This window comes from Phyllobates terribilis, unplaced genomic scaffold (genome assembly GCF_046119375.1).
Source record: "Phyllobates terribilis strain yellow unplaced genomic scaffold, ASM4611937v1 Scaffold_9__5_contigs__length_417890890, whole genome shotgun sequence".
Lineage (NCBI taxonomy): Eukaryota > Metazoa > Chordata > Amphibia > Anura > Dendrobatidae > Phyllobates > Phyllobates terribilis.
Window position 1 is genome coordinate 139,460,245 of NW_027362769.1, and position 21,269 is coordinate 139,481,513.

The following is a 21,269-nucleotide window of genomic DNA, read 5'->3' on the forward strand; positions in this document are numbered from 1 at the left end:
CACTTATTGAAGATGTAATGACAGCCATCTCCCCAGTGCCTTTACCTGACATGCAGCCCCATATCATCAACGACTGTGGAAATTTGCATGTTCTCTTCATGCAGTCATCTTTATAAATCTCACTGGAACGGCACCAAACAAAAGTTCCAGCATCATCACCTTGCCCAATGCAGATTCGCGATTCATCACTGAATATGCCTTTCATCCAGTCATCCACAGTCCACGATTGCTTTTCCTTAGCCCATTGTAACCTAGTTTTTTTTTCTGTTTAGGTGTTAATGATGGCTTATGTTTAGCTTTTCTGTATGTAAATCCCATTTCCTTTAGGCGGTTTCATACAGTTCGGTCACAGACATTGACTCCAGTTTCCTCCCATTCGTTCCTCATTTGTTTTGTTGTGCATTACCTGTTTTGGAGACATATTGCTTTAAGTTTCCGGTCTTGACGCTTTGATGTCTTCCTTGGTCTACCAGTATGTTTGCCTTTAACAACCTTCCCATGTTGTTTGTATTTGGTCTAGATTTTAGACACAGCTGACTGTGAACAACCAACATCTTTTGCAGCATTGAATGATTTACCTTCTTTTAAGAGTTTGATAATTCTCTCCTTTGTTTCAATTGACATCTCTCGTGTTGGAGCCATGATTCATGTCAGTCCATTTGGTGCAACAGCTCTCCAAGGTGTGATCACTCCTTTTTAGATGCAGACTAACGAGCAGATCTAATTTGATGCAAGTGTTAGTTTTGTAAATGAAAATTTACAGGGTGATTCCATAATTTTTTCCTCAGAATTGAGTGATTCCATAATTTTTTCCCTCTGCTTGGTCTGAAAAAAATTACCCTTATTGAGTACCACATTTTTAATCTTGATTTCTTTTAGTGTTTCTTAAAGCCCTAAAGTTGCCATTTGAAATGACTTTAGTTTTGTGCCATGTCTGTGATCTGCTTTTTTTTCAACAACATTAAACAACTGAATGAACATCCTCCGAGCCCGGTGATTCCATAATTTTTGCCAGGGGTTGTAGTAGATAACATTTACCATCTGCTTGGGATTTCTTCTGCATCTGCAGGAGATTAACCCAATGCGATGCTGTCAGCCGAGAGTTACATAGCAACTTTGGCGATGACACAGTTTGCACGGCCAAAGGTTGCTGCAACGTCCTAGCATAATGCAGGTGAATGGATACACATTGGACCGCAACGTACTGCAATGTACAGCAACATACCGCAACAAGCAAGTTGCAAAAAGTCAGAATCTGTTTTGAAACTTGATTATCGAAGTCATGGTTCCCTGCAGATGGCAAAGCGATTCCACTAACCTGAATTAGCTGCACAGTAGAAGTGGCATACAGCGATTTTTGGCCATATGTCCTTTGTTGCAGCCCCGTTAGCTGTGTAGCCCCAGCCATAATGTGTTATTTAGCACAGAAACACTGGAATTGTGTTTTTATGTGCATGTTTCCAGGCTCTCCATAGAAGCCTATAGGGAAGAAGATGCCAAAAAAAACCACACAGTTCAGTCTGTTAAAGGGAACCTGTCACCTTGAAAAATGCTATTTAACTGCAGATATAGGGTCAATCTGCAGGTAAATAGCGTTGCAATGCTTTACAGAAAGAGTAGCTATTGGGAGAAAAAGAACTTATTTCCTCCTGGGAGCCACAGACATTGCTCACAAAACCGCTCGCTATACTGTGAGCACGCCCCCGGCACTTTGACTGACAACCGGTCTCTGAAGCACATCGTTGCAGAGGGAGCTGTCAATCAAAGTGCTGGTGAATGCTAACAGCTGCTGCTCACAGTATAGCACATCGGAGCTCCATGCACATCTCCATGACTGAAAGCCAGTAGCTCTTGGGAGATAATAAGTTCATTTTCTCCTGGTAGCCGCACTTTTAGTGAGGTGGCTAGTAGTATTGAGCACAAGTGCTCGCTACTCGAGTTTGTATCGAGTGCTCGGATATGCACCGAGTATAACGGGGGCTCGAGTCCCCGCCCTCATGTTTTGCGGCGGTTAGACAGCCAAAAAAAATGTGGGAATTACCCATGTATGGCAGGAAATCCACATGGTGTAACAGCCACGAAACATGCATGGCGGGAACTCGAGCCCCCGTTATACTCGGTGCATACCCAAGTACTCGATGCAAACTCGAGTAGCGAGCACATGCGCTCAACACTAGTGGCTAGGCATTATTGTAACGCTATTTACCTTCAGATTGCCCCTATATCGGCAGGTAGATAGAATTTTCAAAGGTGACAGGTTCCCCTTAAAAATGTCCATCATGGTAATTTCTTCTCATTGTGCCATTCTAATCCTCCTATTAAGACCTTATGCACATGCCTGATTTTTCCATGCACGAAAAAAACAGATCAATTATTCTGATCAGACTTTGATCAGAGTGTGGTCCGTTTTTCTTCTACATGAAGAAATAAAAAAAAAAGTTTCTCCACCTTCTTCTTCTTTCTGACAGACTGTGAATATCGGCCCATAATCGGATGTCATCAGAGTGTGGTCCGATTTTTTCACTGACCCATTGACTTGTATGGCCGATTTTGATCCAACCTTCGAATCCAAATCGTATATTCCTCCATGATCTTCTGCAGACTACTCGGTCCGTGAAAAATCACGGACGTGTGAATGTCCCTACAGGCTATGACAGGTACGAGTGAGCACCATGGTTAGCACTCGTATGAGGAAATTGGATGCCTAAATGAGACCTAATTCTCAGTACCGGCTGATCGATGGAGGCTCGGCTATTAGGATCCACACCGATGGCGGTAATCAAGGGGCTGCAGCTTCCAATTTGGGCTCAATCAGATGGAACTCGTACCTGTTATAGTCTATGGGGCTGTTCATGTCAGTGTAATTTTGAGGACCAAGTGGTCTTCACAAAATCATGGAAACATGTCTGATTTTGATACGAGTCTCAGGTCAAACTCCTCAATGCAAGTCTATGGTTCCGAAAATAAAATCTGACAGCATTCGAATGTCATCCATGTGCTGTCTGTTTTTCAGGGATTATATGATATGAGAAACCTCCGTCAGTTTTTTTTTCCCATCTGAGTAAAACTGATGAAACTTTGACCAAATTCTGATAGTAAAAACACCATTTTTTTCTTATGAGAAATTGTGCCCAGGCACCATGGTTGTCATGTATTTGCTCACTATAAGCCTCGTGAATAAAAATTAGTGCAGACAAGAATTGAAGATGCTGCACCTCCAAAGAACAATTTTATAGGCAACACTTGACCATACAGTATATACAATATATTCGCCTGTGAAGAACACTCGCTCATTAATGTGTCCAACCACAGAAGAACTCTGAAAAATCAGGAGATTCTTGCAGGTTACACGTCATCAATGAGTGTCGAGAAGTTTATGCAACTTCCTAAGACAGCGGGCATAAGTACAGGAATGATTTCCCTGGATGAATCATACATTTTCTATTTCCTTTCTGAACTGGAAGAACAGTGAACGTAAGAAGATATATTACAATGAAATCCACCTATCGGCTCTTGGAGATTTTTCAAGCCAAACCCAAGATTGCACAAATTTGGGTTATACAAAGAGTTGTGTAAATGAGAGCGGAGATCACCGGTCAGTCAAGTTATGTTCATTGTCTTCATCGCCTGAGTAATGAACTCGGAGCGACCTGCAAAATAACTACGGGGAAAAGGAAGTGACAGCCGACTCAACCATTGACCTTAAAACAGTCCAAAAATTATATTCAGTATCTGACCCTATTATTACACAGCACGTTATGGACAGGGCTAAAACTGACCATCTACTTTATACACATATGATGTGGCTGAGGATCCTCCTTTAATCCCTTCCCAGCCAAGCCAATTTTTGTTTTTTGCGTTTTCATTTTTTCCTTCCCTTCTTCCAAGAGCCATAACTTTTTTATTTTTCTTTCCTCGTAGACGTACAAAGGCTTGATTTTTTTGCAGGATAAGTCGTAGTTTTGAATGGCACCTTTCGTCTTACTATAAAATGTTCGTAAAAGAAAATTATAAGTGCTGTGAAATTGCAAAAAAATTACATTATTTTTTTATGTCTTGTTTTTACAGTACTCATTGAATGATAAAAATGACCTGGCATCATGATTCACCACATCAGTATGATTACAGTGATACCAAACGTGTCCAGTTTTTTTTTTCATTGTATTAGTAATGAATAAATTCAAATATTTTAATATTTAAGATATGAATTCAAAAATTTGTAAAAAAAAAAAAAAAAAAAAAAAAAGCCAATTTTTTGTTTGTGTTGCCATTTTCTGAGACTTGCAGCGGTTTTATGTTTACGTCAATGGAGCTTTATAGGGCTTGTTTTTTTGCAGGGCAAGCTGACATTTTTATTTATGCTATTTTCGGGTAGATACGATGTTTTCATAGCTTCTTATTGCATTTTTTTTGCGGCATGATGTGAGACAAAAAATACAATTCTTGCATTTCTAATTTTTTCCCTCTTTAAAGTATTTATTGATTGGGTTAATTTAATTTTTATTGACTTGTAATGAACCGCATAAAATCCACATGTATAGATTTATACATGTGGACTTGATGCGGTTCAATGCACGGATGGTACCCGGGTCTAGAGAAGAAGAGACTCTCATTTGACCCAGGTACCATCGTACCCGCAAGTTAAAAAAGAATATAAAGTAAAAAATAAAAAAAAATATTCATACTCACGTCTCCGACGGCCCCTGTTCTCCTCCCGGCCGCGTCCTCTCTCCTTGGCGGCACGCGGTGTACTGCCAGGACCTGCGGTGACATCATTTAATCAGCTGATGGTCACGCGACCATCACCTGACTGATAAATTAATCGTTATCTTTAAGGTGGCACATGTAAGCATGATCACAACGCATGAGCCCACTTCGACCGGTAGTCACCAATGACCGTTAGCGTATTGTGTCGGCTGTATAGTACAGGCAGCACCTATAAGAAATAGCATGGGTGCAGTTCCTGTCACTATTGTGTCATTTTGTGGGAACTGCATGGTTCCTCCAATGTAGTAGTAATGCACAGGGAGGTAAGGGGTTAAGAGAGAACACTATGGCTGCTGTCTGCCGTTATTTAATTCTGTTGTTTCGCTCTGTCATAGGAGCAGAACTAGTAACTTAGTGCCAGTGTCAGACCGCTTACCTGCTGGACACCCGCAGCACTCAACAGTCTACATTGACTGTAATGACATTTATCAGGTACCTTTAAGGGGCTTGACATTTTATAGGACAAAATAGCTCTTTAGTCCAGTATTTTTGGCCAAATCTGCAATGGAAGTCTCGAATAGAGGTTGTAATGAAGATGTGAACAGAGACTGAAAAAACAATATGCAGTAACCTCCCAAGCTCCGCCTCCGGTGGGACAAGGCAGCTGATGATTGACAGGTCTCTCCCATGTGTGTCCTTAGCAAAAGATCCGTCAGTCCTTTTGGATGGGCGCTGGGAGAAGCCGGCTGGGGGGTAGTGCTGGACTAGTCTCATCTCTGGCCATAGTCCCAGGCCAAATTTTTTTCCGAAATTCCTGAGCGTTTCAGAGAAATATACCCCTGGCTACAATCGTGCTGTCTGCAGTTTGGGTGGTATGAATCACATGATGGATTTTTGGCACCCCTGGGGGTTTTGTCGCCACAGAGGTACTGCACCTCACCCAGAGGTGTGGTGTCTCCTTCTCTCAGGTAAGGAGGGAGTGCTGCCCGGGACCCAAACACCAGCATTCAACACTACACTGCTCCAGGCTGGCTGGAAGGGCATTATGCACTCCTTCTGCTGCCCTGTCCCTGGCTGGAGTGGGGGGAACCAAAGAGAGGGGGAACCAGTAGTGGGTGTGGGTGGAGGATACAGAACAGGGAAGCACTTTTATAGAAGGTCTATATAAAGGGAAGCCATCTTAGGGTGGCAGTGCAGTACTGTGCAGTCAGTGAGTAGTAAGGAGAGGAGGGCAGCAGAGTCTCTTCAGGAGCTCTGCTCCATGACTGGGGCCTCATAAGGGAGGCCCAGGGGGGGAGCAGAGGAGAAAGGCTCAGGTAACATAAGGGATCCTAGGGGGTACGGTGAGTGCAGGACGGCACCCGTACGCCCGAATCTGCCAAGCGTCAGAGGGATCAGGCCGCAGGAAGGGAACCAGTCCCTGGACCAGCCGTGTTACTCCAGGTCTCGGCTGGAAAACCGGAGGCTTCTGCACTTCCATGGTGCAGTTGCCACAACCTCACCCAAGCCGCCATGAAGGGCACCAAATAGGTCCATGTTACCTAGAGGGATCCCAGAGTACCCGATCGGGACTTTGTGTGGGGAAGAGCAGGGCAGGAGGGAGAAGATCCAGAGCGGGAAGTCGGTCTAGAAAGGAATATTCAAAAGCGGGGTTCCATCAAGTGCTCCTGATATACTTGAGAAAGTGCTGGACCCCTTGTTTGGTGAACGCAGTGCGACGCGGGAGGCTGACACCCATACAGTGTACCTGAGGAACTTAAACAGAACGATGAGTAAACTCGGATGACTGCACTCCCCTGCCTCCGTCAGTTATTTCCGCTGCGCCATCTCTCTCTTGCACTACAAGCCCCAGCATCACCACCATTCATGCTACACTGCCCTGGGGCCCGCTCCACCTGTGGGGAGCCGTTCCAACTCAGCTGCCCTACCAACCGCCCCAGAGGTCTGAAGCAGCGCTGGTATCTATTACCAGAAACCACAGGTGGCGTCACGAACACTTTCTAAGAATTACAAATCCCATATAAATATTTCTTCCCCTTTTTGTTTACCGCCCTGGGCCACGGACCGGGCCGCGGCCACTGTGACATATCCCTCCCCCAGCATCGATAGGCCCGGCACCGAGTACCCCACAGCCCTGGGGGCGCGTCATCTCCACTTTGACTTTTAGTTCTATATATGAGGTCAGGCCATTAAAGGGATTTTCCAGTTTCAGAAAACCCCTATTCCAAGGTGGATATTGCTTTAAAACAACAAATTGTGCTTTATTGACCCTCCCCGGGTCCAACACGAAGTCTCAGCTGCTGCTGTCAGGCTCTGTTATTATCATCCCTGCAGCCCTGGGAATCACATATCACAACGATGATGTCTCTGACTTGATCTTCTAATCACCTTCAGTCCTCTGATGAAGCCCAACAACTGGCGGGGAGAAACACGTTGAGACAGGACAAGACAAGTACCCTGCTATGGGATAAGTACCACTCAATATTATCATATTGCACGTTAACTGAAACTGACCATATACTATTGGGCCAAGATGGCGGTTGGTATATATGTAGGATTTATTTGTTTATAGGCTTTTGGGTGAGTGCAATATATTTTCACTTCTTAGTGATAATACCACAATTAATACTTTTGTTACATGTTTAGCAACTTCCAATCAATCAGGTGGCTCTTTCCACTGTTATTCCCTATCTGGTTTATGACCATTGGGCAATAATAATAGAGCTAAACAGTATCACATCAAAAGAAAAGATATTATCTCAATGTGCACATGGACCTTAGGCCTGTGGCAAAATGCAAAAATGCAATAGCAAAATTTGCTTTGTGAATTAATGTGTTCATTTGCACGGTATTGGTGGTAGGGTGTATACAGGGCTTATTAGGGGGCAGCCGACAGTAAGGGAGTCCAACAAATGTTTTATAAAAATATCAATAAAGTATTTTATTTTAGGGTTTTTTCTTTCTATGGCACTTTACTGATCCTCCCCGGGTCCAGCGCGAAGTCTCAGCTGCTGCTATCAGGTTCTAGTATTATCTGATGTCACACATCGACAGCGCTTGTGGCGCCCCTGCGGGTCCAGTTGCCACAGAGGTACTGCATCTCAGCCAGAGGTGTGGTACCCCACTCTCAGGTAAAGAGGGAGCACTACCCGGGACCCACACACCCACATCCAACACTACACCACTCCTGAGGGAGGGTCCAGATAGCTCCTAAGGGAGAGCACAGACCCAGTCCCAGTTTGGAGGGTGGAACTAAGTAAAGGAGGTGGGTAGAGGAAGTCGTTTAGGGGAGCACTGAAGGAAGAGTATAAAAGAAGGGTAGAAAGATCTAGAGGGAGATCAGGAGCCATTTTCCTGGTTCCAGTCCATGGAGCAGGAGTTCAGTGAGTGAGGACCGTGGAGGAGTGGGGTCCAATCAGAGGGGCCCAGTAGGAGAGTGAGGAGAGAGGACCGGAGCAGTGGGACAGGCTCCAGAGAAAGGATCCTAGGGGCACAGGAAGTGCGGAGTCCACCCGTGCGCACGAGTTCACGCTGACCGTGAAGGGATCAGTCTGCAGAAGGGGACCGGCCCCAGACTAGTGGAGGACTACAAGACTCAGCTAGCAAACCGGAGGTTGCGGTATCTTCAAGTGCCATAGCCACCAACTAAATACATTCGCTTAAAAGGTGGCCATATAGGACAAAGTGGACAGAAAAGACGTCGCCCAACAAGGCCCACGGCCACTGGCTCGGGACACTGTGTGTGAGGCGCAAGGCAGGAGGGCGAGAGCCAGCGCAGAGAGACGACCTGGAAAAGTACACAAGAAGGGGGTCCTGATCAAGTGCACCCAAATTATCTGAGAGTTGGCTGGATCACTTCCCCGGAGGACGCAGGACGACGTGGGCGGTTATAATCTGGCCGCTGTAACCTGGAGCATCTTAACAACTGTGAGTAAAGACTTGAAGACTGCACCCCGCTGTGTCCTTGACTTAATTGCTGCGTCACCTGCCTTGCACTACAACACCAACATCCTAAATCCCCTATTTAACTGCCCTGGGGCCTAGTTCTACCCGTGGAGAGCTGAACCATCTTTGCTGCGTCATCAATAGCCCCAGTGGATCTGAACAAAAGCGGCGGCCACCTATAGCCGCATACCACGGGTGGCGTTGCGAACTTTATCCCCAAAACATTATTCCCCTCTTTTCTTCATTTATTGACCACCCAGGGCCACGGACCGGGTCACTGCCGCCGTGACTCCCCCAAATAGAACCGACTGGCCCGGCTACCGAGTACCCCACGGCCCCAGGGGGCGCATCACGCTGCAGCCAATCAGTGATAACAATGGCTCTAAATGCCTTGTGCTATCAACTTTGGCAGAGGCGCAGAGCTTACTGATTGGCTGCTGCTCTGTTGACGTGATGTCAGCGCTACAGACAAGAACAGATACCAGGAGCAGTAGCCAGGACTCAATGCTAAACCAGAGGAGGGTGAGTGAGTTTATAAAGCAAATTGAAGACGTTTTCAACAGGGAACAGAAGTTTTCTAAAACCGGAAAACGCCTTTAAGTTTGGATCAGGAGACCTGCGTGTAGTCTAGAAATGGATCTTGCAACTCGGTCATGTGAAGCCATTCTAACGTTGCTCCATGAAAAGGTTGTCTGATGTTTTTTCAACTTTACATTCTAGAAATTCTTCAAAATACGAAAATGAAAGAAAAGAATTAACCTGAACTCCAAGATCACCAGTAATTCGATATAGGCAGCGGTGCGGTGAGGGTCCAGCAGGTGAGTATCTGTCCTTTGTTGTTTAATACTCCCATCTACCTATCTGCCTATCTTTAATGAAAAAAGTAATGTAGTGAACAACCTTTAAAAGAAGTTATTTTTTACTATGGGCCTAAACACTAACAGGCAGGCAGTTACAAACTACCTGCCTGTTGTATCAGGCCCCGGCTCACAGTGGTCACCGACCACTACTGCTGGGGATTCCGCTGTTCCATGCGAACAAAGGAGCTGATCTTCATCCAACCTGCTCTGCTGATGGGGCGTGACTGCTGATGTCATGCTGATTGATAGCCGGCTCCCTGCAGTTAGGAAGCAGGGAGCCGGATGTCAAATCAGCATGATGTCGGCAGTCACACCCCGTCAACAGAGCAGAGAGGAAAAGTAGCTGCTACGCTGATGACGTAACTTCAGCGGAAGCCGCTGAATCGCTGGCCGAAGCAGTGTATGCTCTGAGCCGGCGCTGGGTACAACAGGCAGGTAGTTAGCAACTACCTGCCTGTTAGCTCTTAGGCACATTGCAAAAAATAAAAAATAAAAGTCCTGGATGGCTTCTTTAAGCTGATTTTGATGCAGATTTTGAAGCACAATCTGCTCCAAATTCCTCATAAAAAAACTCTGTGTGAACATATCGTCAGGCCACATTCATGTGTCATGTACAAACCGTAATGGTCACTTAAGGGCTCATTTACACGTCCGTGAAATTTTATGGATAGAACATGTACCTATGAAAGTCTATGGGGTAGTTCACATGTCCAATTTTTTCTTTGGACCAAGTGATCCACACATAAGCATGGAGACATGTCAGATACCGATTCGAGTGTTGGATCAAAATCAGAAATGCAAGTCTATGGGTCGGCGAAAAAAATCAGACATCGTTCGGATGCCATCCATGTGCCGTCTGTTTAGCACTGACTGTTTGATAAGAGAAGTAAAAAAAAATCAAATTTTTTTGTTCATTTGAGAAAAATTGATGAAACTCTGATGAAAAAAAAAAACGACCCTGACCAAACTCTGATGACCATCATCAGATGATCAAAAACATTGATGAAACTCAAACCGTTTTTTGGAGCACAAGAAAATCACTGACGTCTGAATGAGCCCTAACCCAAACTACACAGTCTCATATATGCCTAAGAGGCTATCAAATTCGGGTTAGGAGACCTGCGAATGGGCCATGAATTAAGGTCCAGAGGCATAACTGTAATGGGTGCAGGGGTTGCACTCACACCCGGGCTCTAGAGTCTAGGAGGTCCTAAAAAGTTCTTTTGGCCTATATGAAAACAGCAAAACTATTAAAGAACAGTTATAGCTTGGGGCCCCTTCGGAGGGTTTGAATTGGGGCCCACAAGCTTCAAGCTACGCCACTTTTAAGATCCATTCTTGAACCATAAAAAATGGATGCGTGAAAGTCCGACTTGACCCAAGTTATCAATAAAATGCATCTGTTGACACCAAACCAAATTTGAGACATTCGGAAATTAACAAGTCTGTGAAACTTTTTGCAGCTGATAAAAATATATTTGTAGTGGTCCATATGTCACCAATACTCTCACAATAGAATCATACTGTCTGTGCTGCGTCTTTTTTGCCGTGAAGGAGTGAAGAAGAACTGCTCACCTCTCATGGATTGGTGCATTCTGGTCATATCTGCTGCCGAATTTTCACATAGGAAAAATCTGTAAAAAAACCCGCTGTGGATTTTGTCGCAATAATGGTGCAAATTTTCTGCACATTTCACCCTTGGTTTTGCCAAGACCGATAACTGCAGCAACCATCAATTTACACTGGGGCGTTTCTCAGTAGCATGTGAGGGACCTTTCATAAAATCTCATCTACAATGCTGCCATTGTAATACAGCGGATTTCCATCCACACAACCCATGTGCACTGACCCGAACAGTTTCTTTTTTCTCAAAAAGCAGAAAATATACCTGAATTTGTGACTGAAATATTGGAAAATAAATTGTAAATATAGGAGGCATCATCGAAAAAATCTAACAGGTTATTTGTGAACCGTCCCCTAAGAAATAGACCCTAGTGCATATGTGTCAAACTCCGGCTCGTGGGTCAAATCTGGCCAGCAGGGTGGTTATATTTAGCCTGCGACACCAGAACCACCACCCCTATGTGGGCCATTATTCTGTAAGGAGGACTATGTGGGGCCATTATTCTGTAAGGAGGACTATGTGGGGGCCGTTATTCTGTATGGAGGACTATGTGGGGCCATTATTCTGTATGGAGAACTATGTGGGGCCATTATTCTGTAAGGAGGACTACGTGGGGGCCGTTATTCTGTATGGAGGACTATGTGGGGCCATTATTCTGTATGGAGGACTATGTGGGGCCATTATTCTGTATGGAGGACTATGTGGGGCCATTATTCCGTAAGGAGGACTATTTGGGGCCATTACACTGTATGGAGGACTATGTGGGGCCATTATTCTGTATGGAGGACTATGTGGGGCCTATTATTCTGTATGGAGGACTATGTGGGGCCTATTATTTTGTGTGGAGGACTATGTGGGGCCTATTATTCTGTATGGAGGACTATGTGGGGCCCATTATTCTGTATGGAGGACTATGTAGGGCCATTATTCTGTATGGAGGACTATGTGAGGCCCATCATACTGTATGGAGGACTATGTGGGGCCCATTATTCTGTATGAAGGACCATGTGGTGACCATTATACTGTATATTGGTTGGTCAGCGACTTTGTCCAAGTTTTTCAATTTGGCCCTCTGTGTGTTTAAGTTTGACATCCCTGCCCTAGCTGTAAGTGATAGACTCCTAAGTCGGTTGTCTTCTGCTGGACCTTGGTAGCCCATTATGTGTGGCTCCCCACTGAACATTCTGTTGCTCTGGTGGTCCAGTCTGACAATGGCTGTCATGCAATACAGTTTATAATGAGGGGGTATAAAGCGACAAATCTTTACGCTTTTTTCATGTTATGTTGACCGTGTTAAACGGATCCATAGGCCCTGATTTACCAGAAGAAGCCTAATAGTGTCCTTTTGACCTCCATCCGGCCAGAATACATGAGGGTTGCCACTGTTTAGCTGAGTGGAATAGCAGTATAAAGGGGCATCCAGTAAAAATGTGATGTGCGTGATACATGTTTTTCTAACATAGGAGCCTATGGGCAATGAATGCCACCATGTCTTCCGTCGCAGACATCAGATCAACATGTATGTCCGGAGTGTTGTATGATGTATATGTTAAAAGGTTGCCATTATAACACCATTATGTCATTTGTTAAAGGAATAACACATAGGGCTTGTGCACACGACCGATTTTCTCGTACGAGTGCTATCCATGATTTTTACGCATAGCACTAGTACCTATAATATTCTAAGGGGTTGTGCATATGTCCGATTTTATTTCCTTGGACCGAGTGATCCGTGGAAAAAATTGGAGACATGTCGTATTTTGTTCCGAGGGTTTGGATCAAAATTGGCAATGCAAGTCTATGGGTCCGTGAAACAAATTGGACCACACTTTGACATCTAATGTAACTAAGGTCCGATTTTCACGGACTGTCAGAAAGGTGAAGGTGGAGAGACATTATTTTTATCGCTACTTACGAGAACATCTGATGCCGCTCTGATCAAAGTCTGATCAGAATAATTGGACAGTTTTTCTCGTATGTGGAAATATCAATCTAGTGAACCTACCCTAATATGGACCTTTAGCCCGGCTTCACATATCCATATTTCATGGTTCGAGTATGGACCAAGATGTCCTGGCCGGCTGCGGGTTCCTTGACCCAAACTCATCAGCCTCAAGGGCATATATTGAGACCCCTTGGCCAAGTCCGTACATCGTGAATGTAGGAAATCGGCCTAACTCCATATTGATTTTTTCCTCTCTACGGGTAACTTGCCCATACTTAGTGAGGATCTGGCCTAGTGACGGGTACCATACAGTGAATCTTTGCCCTCACGGTGTCTGTGCTCCTGAGAAATCTGCCGTCTAATTACATTGTGACCTGATATGCCAATGTGTTGCCTCCTGTACCTCTACCAGAATGTTCTGCCCGAGTCTTTAAACCCCCAAAAAAGAAGGCAGAAGTGTGAGTTGGAGCCATTGTGTGCGACATCTCGTCACAAGCCAAGAACAGATTTGTAAATTTCAGTATCAGAAAATCCACCACTAGTGAAGCAAAAGTAAGGACCGGAGAAACAATGTAACCGAATTGTGAAAGTAAATTGCTAAAAAGTGTGAAACGTAACTTATGGTAAAGTAGTCAGCTAGCATTACCCCCGATAACCCTATAGTTTCACTACTAAGACCCCCCACTACTCACCAGCGTAGACTTGGCAGAGATACGGAAGCAATTTTCTGCCTGGGACGCAGCAGACACATAGGAGTAGCTTGTAGCCTGACCAGACCTGCCTGTATGCGGAGGAGATTAAGTAATACAACTTGTAGGCTTCAATGGGAAGAGGAAACTGAGTGAAAGCCGAGTCACACTCCCCCTGACGTCAGCAGGAACACCTCCTTTGCACACGCTTTTCACTTTGAACACACAGAAATCACTTATGCAACATTTAGCAGACAATGTGCAGTCCCAGAAAATAGATACCGCAGGGTCTTCTCCTTACTCAGAGCAGTAGAAGAGAAGGATGACTATCAGGGACTTTTGGAAAAGTTGAGTGACAGGCAATAAAGTAGCTGCTATTAGTGGTTGTCAGTGTCAGATACTTCACGATAAGTTGATTTTTAACCTATTTTTTCCCCCTTCCTGGAAACTTAATGGGCTACAGTTTTCGATAAAAAGTCAAGGGTGTAATGGGGGTCTCGAGGACTGTTTTGTAGTGATACGAGCCTTCATACAATATAAATTGTTCCGGACTTTAATACTGATGGTCTATCCTAAGGGCAGGTGCAGACGACCATATATCCTCTCATCCGATTATGCATATCAAACTCTGATCAGAGTGTGATCAGATTCTTTCGAATAAGAAGATGGAGAAAAAAATGTCTCCATCTTCTCCATTCCGTCGGTGCACAGAAATAGGACTGCACTCAGCTGTCATCCAAGTGCAGTCCGATGTTTCCCACGCACCCATAGACTTGCATGACTGAGTACAATCTGAATATTGGATCAAACTCGTTCATGCAATGATTTTTTTTTCCTCAAACAGTCTATGCACGGCCCCAGACACTAACATTGGTCCGAGTGCGATCCAATATTTTGTCGAATTGCACCTGGATCAAAAATATGCCAGTCTGCGGCTGCCCTTAGGATAGGTCATCAGTAGCAGATTGCTGGAGGTCTAACCCTCAGGACCTCCACCGATGAGCTGTTTGCAGTTCACGTGGTGGCCGGATGTACACCGTGTATAGAGCTAGGCTGCCATAGCTCGGGGCACTGTGAAGTTGCCCTTCTCGGGTACTGCATCTCAGCTACCATTCACTTTAATAAGAGCTGAGCTGGAGCATCTGAGAATGGCCACTATATCGTGTACACAGCTGCCCTGTAAACAACTCATTGGTAGAAGATTTTAAGGTCGGACCACCACCGATCTGTTAGTGATAACCAATTGTATGGATGGGTCAACTTCTGTATATCCAATTTCTGGAAAATTCCTTTCATGGGATATGGAAAAAAAATAGAGGAAAAAATTGTCAAAATTAGTATCACAGCATTAGTGTCACAAAGGACATTTATCACCCAGCCAAAGGACAGCAAGGACTCTCACTGCTTACTATAACTGGAGGAGCAGGGCGCATGCATGGTGGCCACCACTACATTCAAACGCTTTTGTCGTAGAGTGAAGAGGATCAGGGGTGTCAGGATCCCCGTTCTACTGATCAGTTGGGGCTCTCAAGATGGGACCGCTAATGATAAGATTTTGTCTTTTGTGTCACCACCCAGTAAAAAGAACCAGCTGCGTGTTTCATACAATCCGAACCCCATGAAGATCAGGCAGCATGAATCTGCTGACAAGTTCAGGAATTTACCGTCAATTACATTGGGGCTTCAACTGCTAGAACTCCGACTGATCACTAGAGCAAGGGTTCCTCTTCCTCCGCACTAGGGCAGTTTTATTAATGCCGATTTTATCCCCAGCAATCAACTGTAATCTATGATGGAACCTCGTTGTCATTGTTCAATTCCTCTGCAGCGCCAACACAAGGGAATAATGCATACATTACATAGCGCTGTGAAGGAAAAATACTTTGAATAATAGAAGTGTTAATTGTTTATTTTTAGCAATTAAAAAAAATGCAAAGAGAAAGAACCTAAGGGAAATCTAAATCAAATGAATATTTGGTGACGGCCCTTTACTTTCATTACTTCTTATCGGTACTTGTATTTGCACTCAGTTTTTCAAGGAACTCAGCAAGGAGGTTGTCCCAAACATCTCAGAGAACTAACTACAGATCTTCTGTGGATGTCACTTGTGCAAATCCTTCTTTCGCATCTTGAAATCCCAGACAGACTCGAAGATGATGAGATCAGGGCTCTGGGGAGTCCATATCATCACTTCGAGGACTACTTGTTTTTCTTTACTCTGAAGATAGTTCTTCATGACATTGGCTGTATGTTTGGGGTCATTGTTCTGCTGCAAAATATATTTGGAGTCAATCAGACTACTGCCTGATTGTATTATATGATGTCTAAGTATCTGCCAGTATTTTTCAGCATTGAAGACACCATCAATCCTGACAAAATATCCAATCCATCTGCTAAAATGCCACCTCAAACTTGCCAGGACGCTCCACCTACTTCACTACTGTCTGCAGACACTCATTATTGTGTCGCTTTCCCGGCCTTCGGTGAACAAACTTCTTCTGTTCCATCCAAATATTTCACATTTTGACTCATCAATCCAGAGCATCTGCTGCCATTTTTCTGCACCCCAAGTCCTGTATTTTCATACATAGTTGAGTCGATTTGTCTTGTTTTCTTGTTGAAGGTATGCTTTTTTTTTGGCCACAGTTCTTCCATGAAGAGGACTTCTGCCCAGACTTCTCTGAACAGTAGATGGGTATAACTGCGTTCCACTGATTGCTACCATTTCTGAGTTGATGACACTGCTGGACATTTTCGAAATTTCGAAGGGAAGTGATCATCTGCTACATTAAGTTTCCTTGACCGACCACTGCGTCTACGGTCTAGAATGTTTTCCATTTCTTGGTGTTTCTTCAAAAGAACTTGAAAACCACAAGTTGCTTTGAAATGTTCTCTTTGGAGAGACTTTTCTGATGCAGTATAACTACCTTGTGTCTTGTTGCTGTGCTCAGTCTTACCATGGTATATGACCTATGATATGGCACTGTATTCCACAATATCACCTTTGTGGCAACGTTTTGTTGTTTCTCTTCCAGTTTTAAGTCTCCAAAACAGCTGTTCTTTTCATTAAAGGAGTTTTCCAATAGATTTCTCTTTTGTTCATTCACTTTGCATTTTGTTAACTGATAAAAATAAACTATTAACACTTCTTCTTTTGAAAGCTTCTTACTTTGCAGCATTTTTTCCACAACTGACTATAACTTTTGCCCAGTGCTATATATAATGGGAAATAAAATTTCTCACGTTGACACAGTAGAAAACAAGTTATATCAAAAGAGAAACTGAGCGTCAGAGTTCATGATAAATATCCTGTTTCTACAGATTAGCATCTAGAAATGAGCTGGTAGTGTTTCTGCAGCTGGAGCGGGTCAGTCCTTTTGAGGACAGATGTGAATATAACATTATGCACGATTCCACCACATGACTTCAGATATGACGTTAATATATTATGACCTTGTAAAAAAAAAAAAAAAAAATCAAAGTTTGCAAACAAAGTCGGATGGAAATCATTTGAATAGTAAAAAGCATCCTCAAGCCCCATCACCATCAGGACTTTTGAGGAAGTTTCACCCTTCTGTTTGTTGGAGGTTGTGGTGTACAAGCAACTGTCTGACACCTACACATAGCAGTATCATCCATGCTGTTTCTTTCATCCACCAGTCGTACACTGTCTCCATCCACAGATGGTGTCAGATCTCAGTGATAACAGAACTTAAAACAAAAGTTGTCTTCTAATTGTAACAAATTATATTCAGTCATTTATATAGATTTTTGGAAAAGTAGGGTGACACCCAAAAAGACCATCAATACAGGTCCTGCAGAGCTCATAACAGACCAGGTCCTACATGCCAAAAGTGGGTCCCTTTGGCATCGATGAGCAAAGTCTCATGGGTCCCTATGGATTTACTGCATATGTATAGCTTCCATCAGTCCGAATTTGCTGATCTTTCAAACACAGTCAAGCAAAATTTGTAAAGTCCCGGTCCAAAAAAGAGGCAGGAAGTGCTCAAATCCAGCTCAAAAGTGGGCCTTTCGGGGCGGGTTGTGATGAGACAACCCTAAACTACCAACAGTAATATTGGTAAGTGGACATTAGTGATGAGCACAAGTGCTCGTTACTTGAGTTTGCCTAGGGTGCTCAGGTATGCACAGAGTATCGCGGATGCTCAAGTGAGATGCTTGCGTCCTCTCAGCTGCATGTTTCGCGGCTTTTAGCTGCAAAACATGCGGGGATTGCCTGACAAACACGGGCAATCCCTGCTAACAGCAGCAGAACATGAGGGTGTGGGGACACGAATATGTCACTCGAGCACCCGCATACAAGAGCACCCTCGGCAAACCTGAGTAACGAGCACTTGTGCTCATCACTAGTGGGCATATATTAGGAGACTTCCTAAGTGTATACTTCGAATATAAAGGGGAAAGGAGACAACAATAGCCAAATACTACTCCAAACTCCAAAGGGAGCAATTCTTTTTTTGTCAATGGAGCACTGCCTGTAAGACTCCATAGTTGTACCTAGCAGTACCTTCAAAAGCATTTCACTCAACCAGCCAGGACAGTATTGTGTACTAATAAGGAACAAAAACTCTGAAACAGCTGTCTATAGAAGGGATTTTTTTTTTTTTCTGATATACCTAGTTATTTATCAAGGATCTTTAAAGGGGTTGTCCATTACATTTAAACAGTTTAGCACTGGGCCCAGGGTGGCCTAAAAAAACAAAACAAAAGAGAAATACTCCTCTACTGGACTAAAACTGCTCATCTATTCTGCTGCCAACGTCCCCTACTGAGCTCCTGACTTTCTCTTCCGGCAGGGACTCTTCACACGACCACTGCAGAAATCTCAGGCCGCTGATCGGCTGCAGCCTTGACATTCCATCCGAGTGGGAAAACAGCTTTTCTTCTAGTTCGGGGGGGGGGATGATTGCCAGAAGTTTACTCCCTTGGGAGTAAAGTTGTATGAATACTATCTCATTATCATTCCTAGGAATGCTTGTTTCCTGATCATCGTGAAGTCTTAATAGGCGGCCAACCACTCGATGAACAAGCAAAACGCTTGTTCGTTGGGTGAAATGATCTTTTGGTTTGCACAAAAGATCGTCGTTCTCAGCAGTGCACCATCTTGTGTAAGCAGAAACTCTGCTGCAGAGAACAGTGATGACCTATCTGCACTGAAAGAACTATTACTGATTGCTCAGTGCAAATCTGAAGGGCGGTCGTTTAGTGCTTTATATTGTGCAGTGTAAATGGACATTGAGCTCAGAACACATAAGGAGACTCCGGCAGATAAATGGAGAAGCTGTGCAGGTCCGGTAGTGGAGAATATATATAAATATATATATATATATTTATATATATATATATATATATTTTTTTTTACTTTTGCTCCACCCTGGGCCAATTAATAAAGTTTAAGAGTTGTGGACGATTCTTTTAATGGATAAGACATTGATTACTCATAGCTACTTAAATGTGGGCTAGACAGAGAGCTTCCTGCTGAAACAGAGCTAATTTGCACACTCTTTCTCCTAGGCAGCATTGCCTTTTAGGGTACGTGGACATGGCATTTTTTATTTTTTCAGGCTAATTTCACAAAAAAAAAACGCTCAATAAACGTTACAAAAATAATGAACATATGCACTCCAATATCAAGTGCTGTTCATACGTTCCATCTTATATCACTTTTCCTATGTCACTTCTTTCAACAGCTTCAGGTTTTGAAAGCCTCTGAAGCGATAATAAGAAACGACCAGTCAGTCTATTCTTCTTCTGCCATTATTTTATATATGAAGTAAAAAAAAAATGCTGCTGGGGGCAAAAAAAATGCCTGGACGCCGCCGGTGTTTTCTTGAAGTGTCTTCTGCTTCAAAAGCAATGCAGGTTCACCGGCGTCTAAAAGATGTCATGTGCATATACCCTAAGATTTCATACAGAAAAGCGGGTACTTTGCAAGGAGTGGATCTCTGCCATAGTGCCCATGAAATGCAACATTTTTTACAGGACACGTCCAGCTGGTTTTCTCCACTCATCCTCCTATATGGTACAGGGCATTGATTTGGTCAAAACATGTGTAACATTTGCCTATGACCATCATTGTTTCAGTCCTTTCCCAATATAAATATTCTAATGGCACATGCCATGATTTTGCATTGAGGCCGGGGATATATATTGACTTATTGGCTAACCTGTGCACAGCATCCAGCACAGCTCAGCTCAGGATGACCACAGATCCAGCACAGCTCAGCTCCGGATGACCTCAGATCTAGCACAGCTCAGCTCCGGATGACCACAGATTCAGCACAGGGCTCTAATATAATAGGTAAAATGCAAATTTTATCTTCTACAATTTCAGTAGCGCTCTTCAAACTCTCTTCTTTTGAGAATTTCAAAGTTATACTTAGTTTCTTAAGATGATTTAAGACCCAGAGATAAGATAAAAGAAGAAGGGACTTGGTGTGTCTTGTGATAGCGACTGTCATTTATCCTTTTACCACAGAAACTATGTGGGCAGATGGCAACGGGTGGAGGTCTGAGCAGTATACTGCAGTGTCAGTGATCTTCTGTTACAGCGGAAGGACCTGGGTTGGGCAGTGTAGGTGGTTGCCCAGGGCACCGATTAGGGAAGAACACCATTTATAGGTATTTTTATTTTTAAAAGAAAAACAAGGATTCTGTTTTTTCTTTTTTTCCCAATTGAAATATTTGGAATTAATGAAGAAAGAGGCAATCAGGAATCATTATATAAAACAGAAAGCCCAATATTTGTGTTCCTTTTCACGGGACACTTTTAAGCCCCACTTTGGAACACCCACAAAAGATCACAGGAACACTCAATTTCATGCAAATTTATAAGTCTTGTCTATTTTGCAAAAAAAAACAAAAAACAGAATGGTTGGTGGTATGAAGAAGTGAATGTTCTTCTGACAGTTATCAGGCAGAGCAGAACTTCAGGGGTCCAAGTTTTTGGGGACACATTTTCAATTACTTGTTTACCAGACCTGCCACTGTCCTACTGGAAATGGAACATATTGACCCCGATTTATTAAGATTGCCATTGTTCATGCTGGTTTTGATAAATCCGGCACATTTTAAAAGTGTCAAAAACCTTACTCCAGTCAGAGACTGGAGTAAGATTTGTGGCATACTGCACGCTGCAGCTCGTCATGAATTAGATGAGTGGGCATCGCTATGCCCTGTCCTGCCCCCATCTCGCCCCAGTTCCACCCATTTTTGCAGAGCTGGCCGAAACTGTCGTAAAAATGTCAAGTCTCCAAAATTTGCAACTGTTCAAAGTGTTTTACAGGCGTAACATTTTGATGAATCGGGGCCAACATTGTGGCTGAAAACAAACTTAAGCAACTCCGCAGAACCTTGTAAATTAAGGATTAGTCGCTGTGGTTTTAGTTTAAGGCTCAAATAAAAATTGTATACAAAATTTGGTAAAGTCTGACTCCATGATATTTTGGTATGTGGCTTTTTATGGTCCTTTTAAGGTC

The 21,269-nt window shown here is 43.6% G+C and overlaps 1 protein-coding gene across 4 annotated transcripts in view; it reads right to left on the bottom strand.

The window, feature by feature from the left end:
* Positions 1–21,269, bottom strand: part of TANK (TRAF family member associated NFKB activator) — an 88,164-nt gene that overhangs the window by 41,516 nt on the left and 25,379 nt on the right. For 2 of the 4 annotated variants that reach the window (XM_073647065.1, XM_073647063.1), the window contains exon 1: positions 13,774–13,946. The exons of 1 other annotated variant lie outside the window; for it this stretch is intronic. The gene's annotated coding sequence lies outside the window, so the exon portion shown is untranslated. Of the gene's footprint in view, positions 1–13,773; positions 13,950–21,269 lie in introns of those variants that run through there. One more of the 4 variants, XM_073647066.1, reaches the window with a different exon arrangement.